The following is a 4,838-nucleotide window of genomic DNA, read 5'->3' on the forward strand; positions in this document are numbered from 1 at the left end:
ATCTCAATCAATTCATTCTATTTTTAAATTTAATTTAAAAATATAAATATAAACAGTTAAAAGAAAAGGCCAAGAAATGAAGGCAGAGGAGCATGGTTTATCTTTCCTGATATTAAGGATCTTGCATAAAGTCTCACTGATGTAAAGTCCAGCTCAATCTTTTTTTTTTTTTTTTTTTTTTATCTCTTCACTAAACATTCTCTAGTAGAGAGTCCTTTTTCTTACTAGCATATTTTATCTAAACCATATGAAGGACTATGTTCCATGACAAGTGAGTCACCTGGAGAATACTTTTTAGAGGAGACTTATTTATATCTCTCAATTCTCAAGAGGAGCTACTAATTGCAACTCTCAGAAATGTTGAAGGTTCTTCATTGACTTTCTGTCCACGCGTATTTGCAACTATCCATTGAGATGAATAAGATGTTCAGCATTTTGTTGTTGTTGTTGTTGTTTTGTGAGATTCCGTTGAGTTTTAGGATTTTTAAAAACATCAGAAAACACAAGTCTCCTAAAGTGAAAATTGGTTATGGCTGCCTCAATGGCATTTCAAAATTCATTTCTTATAATAATAATAATAGAAGTAGTAGCTGTCAGGAGAGAAAGAAACGAAATTTTACAGATACATAAATTTTTTAAAAAAGTATCTAAACATGTCTATAATGACTCATTTTAGGCAAGTATAAACCAAACACACCAATTATAACTGAACTTGCCATAAAATATCTAATGTTGTTGTTGTTAAGTGCCATCGAGCCGGTTACGACCCATAGCAACCCCGTACAGGGTTTCCGAGGGTATAAATCTTACAGGAGTAGAAAGCCTCATCTTTCTTCCTCGGAGCTGCTGGTAGTTTCGAACCACTGACCTTAAGGTTCACAGCCCAATTCATAACCACTACGCTACCAGAGCTAATATTAACAGTAAATCATACGCCATGAGTTTCTAAAGTGACAGCCACAGGATGAAAGGCATGTAATGACTATTAGGCCAATAGTATTCCAGAACACTTCATTGTACTTCTGAGAAATCTGTACCTAGACCAAGAAGCAGTTGTTCAAACAGAACATGGGAACACTGAATGTTTTAAAATTGGGAAAGGTGTGAGACAGGGTTGTATTCTTTCACCATACTTATTCAACCTGTATGCTGAGCAAATAATACGAGAAGCTGGGTTCTATGAAGAAAAACGTGGCATCAGGATTGGAGGAAGACTCATTAACAACCTGCGATATGCAGATGATACAACTTTGCTTACTGAAAGTGAAGATGACTTGAAACATTTACTTATGAAGATCAAAGAGCACAGCCTTCGATATGGATTACATCTCAATGTCAAGAAAACAAAAATCCTCACCACTGGACCAATAAACAACAATCTTATCAATGGAGAAAAGATTGACGTTGTCAAGGACTTCATTCTCCTTGGATCAACTATCAACACTCATGGAAGCAGCAGTCAAGAGATCAGACGACGTATTGCATTGGGCAAATTTTCTGCACAGGGACTTTTTAAAGTATTGAAGAACAGAGATGTCAGCTTGAGGACTAAGGTTCGCCTGACCCAGGCCATGGTGTTTTCAATAGCCTCATATGGATGTGAAATCTGGACAGTGAATAAGGAAGATCGTAGAAGAATTGATGCCTTTGAGTTGTGTTGGAGGAGAATACTGAAAGTTCCATGGATTGCCAAAAGAACCAATAGATCTGTTTTGGAAGAAGTTCAGCCAAAGTGCTCCTTGGAGACCAGGATGGCTAAGCTTTGTCTCTCATACTTTGGACATATTGTCCAGAGGAAACAGTCACTGGAGAAGGATGTCATGCTGGTTAAGGTGGAGGATCAGAGAAAAAGAGGAAGACCCCTAATGAGATGGATTGGCCAGGTGGCATCATTGATGGACTCAAGTGTAGCAGCGGTAGAGAGATTGGACCAGGATCGGACATTGTTTCGTTCTGCTCTGCATGGGGTCGCTATGAAAGGTTCCGACTCGATGGCACCTGACAACAACAACAGTCCAATATTTGGAATCCTGTTTTAGTGCTGTGGGTTAATGAACTGGACTGCAAAGTTGATTTAAACTGCAAGATTAGCATTGCAAACTCAACAGCCACTCTTCAGAAGGTCTATACAGGGTCGCTATGTGTAAGAACCAACTCGATGACACTTAATGACAACAACATTCCAATATGTACGGTTCTAGTACTAAAGCTTAGAAAATTCCCTTTATAATTCTTCTGAAAGAATTCTTTTTTAAAAGTAGTTAAAAATTCACAATCATGAGATGATCATGATACTTCTTACCAAGAAATGAGTAAAAATCCTTAGGAATATGTCTAAAAACAACCCCAATGTTAAAAGTTCTACATTTCAGTGTAAATCCCATAGACACATGAACACAATCAAAATATATGGCATAGTAAGACAAATACACTACTACAAAACAGTGCAGGGAGAAGTTAAGGAACAGAGTTGACAAACACCTATAAGACTACAAGAAAAACAAACAAATGCATAGGGTGAAAAGTCAACTCACTAAGAAAGACTTTCTGTGTTTATATAGTCTAAAAAAAAATTACTCAGTGGGTATCAGAAATGGGATAGCATTAGTGCTGCAGGTGGAACTCTTAACTATCACCCTCCAAACAGTCTTTAAAGCTCTGTTGGAGATACCTTCCTTTCTCAGTTAAATCACTCTTCATGAGCGAAGCTTGATTCTTTAGCTTTAGAAAGGAAAGTGGCATATGGTCTCTACTCACATTGGAAAAGCTTGTTACGTTTTTAAATTTATTAACTTTAGATTTGTTTACAGCTTGTTGTGGTTGCTAAGTCCCATCAAGTTGGTTCCGATTCATAGTGACCTCATGCACAACAGAATGAAGCACTGCCTGGTCCAATGCTAACATCACAATCGTTGCTACACTTGTGTCCATTGCTGCTGTCACTGTGCCTCCTACCTCCTTGGTGGTCTCCATATTTTTAACTGAACCTCCACATCGCCAATCATTATGTCACTTCCAGGGACTGGTACTTCCAGATAATATGCCCTAAGTATGATAGTTAAAGTCTGACCTTCTTGGCTTCTAAGGAGCATAGAGTTTGTACTTCTTTCAATGAAGATTTGTTTGTTCTTCTGGAAATCCATGAAAATTTTAATATTATTCTCCAACATCATAACTCAAATGCATCAGCTCTTCAATGGGCTTCCTTATTAGTTGCCCAAATTTCAAATCCATATGAGGCTACTGAAAATAAAATAGCTTGGGTCAGGCACACTTTAGTCCTCAAACTAATTATCTTTGCTCTTGAACTCTTTAAAGAGGTTTTGTGCAGCTAACTTGCCTAACACAAACTGTAGTTTGGTTTCTTGACTGTTGTTTCCATGAGCAATGAGGGTATATCCAAGCAAAATAAAGTCTTGACAACTTCAATCTTTTATCCATATTAATTATTGCTCCATTGGTGAGGATTTATATTACGGTGCAACCCATACCAGAGATTGTGGCCTTTAATCTTAATCAGTAAATATTTTAAATCCTCTTCATTTTCAGTGAAAAATGGTGTATCATCTACATATCACTGGTTCCTGATGATGTGCTTTTCTTCATGTAATCTAGCTTCTCAGATTATTTGATCTAAGTATAGAATGAATAAGTATGATGAAAGAATATAGTCCTAATGCACATCTTTGCTCATTGTAAACCATTCTGTGTTCCCTTGTTCTGTTCTAGTGATTGTCTCTTGGTCTATGTACAGGTTCCTCATGAGCAGTGTTAAGTGTTCCAGAATCCTCATTCTCTACAATGTCATCCATAGCTTGACATGATACACAAAACCAAATGCCTTTGTGTAATCAATAAAATCAGATAAACATTTTTCTGGTATTCTCGCTCTTCACCCTATACCCATAAGATGTTATTAATTATATCTTTCATTCAATGTCCTAATATGAACCCTACTTGTACCTTTAGAAATTCCCTATGTCCTATTGCAGCTGTTTTTAAATTATCTTTAATAAAGTTTTACTTGCATATGATATTGTATGCTATTGCATAAAAGTAAAAAGCTAAAGTAGCTCAAAAATTCTTCAATTAATTTATCATATCGGTCTGTTGTTGAAACAGTGTTATTAATAATTTCTAACAATTTTGTGCATAGTTAATCATTTTTACAGTATTCACATATAAGTGCGCATTTCACACATTTTTAATAAAAATCGTCTAATGCCTAAACTATTGGTAAGAATCAATGTAAAGTCTAAAAGTAATATTTCAACTCATGTTTACATATGATAATTTTCACTATTCAAGATAGATTATACATTATTTAATTTGAAGGGCCTAAGATTATTATCAATGGAATGGTTTCCTGCTATTGTTATTTGCCAACTAGTCAGTTCCAATTTATAACAACCCTATGTCTGCTGAGCAAATAATCCAAGATTCTGGGTTATATGAAGAAAAACATGACATCAGGATTGGAGGAAGACTCATTAACCACCTATGATATGCAAATGATACCACCTTGCTTGCTGAAAGTTCAGAGGACTTAAAATACTTACTGATGAACATCAAAAACCACAGCCTTCGGTATGGATTGTATTTCAATGTAAAGGAAACAAAAATCTTCACCACTGGACCAATAAATGAGAAAAGATTGAAGTTATCAAGGACTTCATTTTTCTTGGATCAACCTTCAACACACATGGAAACAGCAGCCAAGAAATCAAATGACGTATTGCACTAGGAAAATCTGCTACACAAGATATTTTTCAAAGTGTTGAAGAGCGAAGATGTCAGCTTGAGGACTAAGGTGTGCCTGACCCAAGCCATGGTGTTTT

This window comes from Chrysochloris asiatica, unplaced genomic scaffold (genome assembly GCF_000296735.1).
Source record: "Chrysochloris asiatica unplaced genomic scaffold, ChrAsi1.0 scaffold00752, whole genome shotgun sequence".
In the NCBI taxonomy this organism is placed as follows: domain Eukaryota; kingdom Metazoa; phylum Chordata; class Mammalia; order Afrosoricida; family Chrysochloridae; genus Chrysochloris; species Chrysochloris asiatica.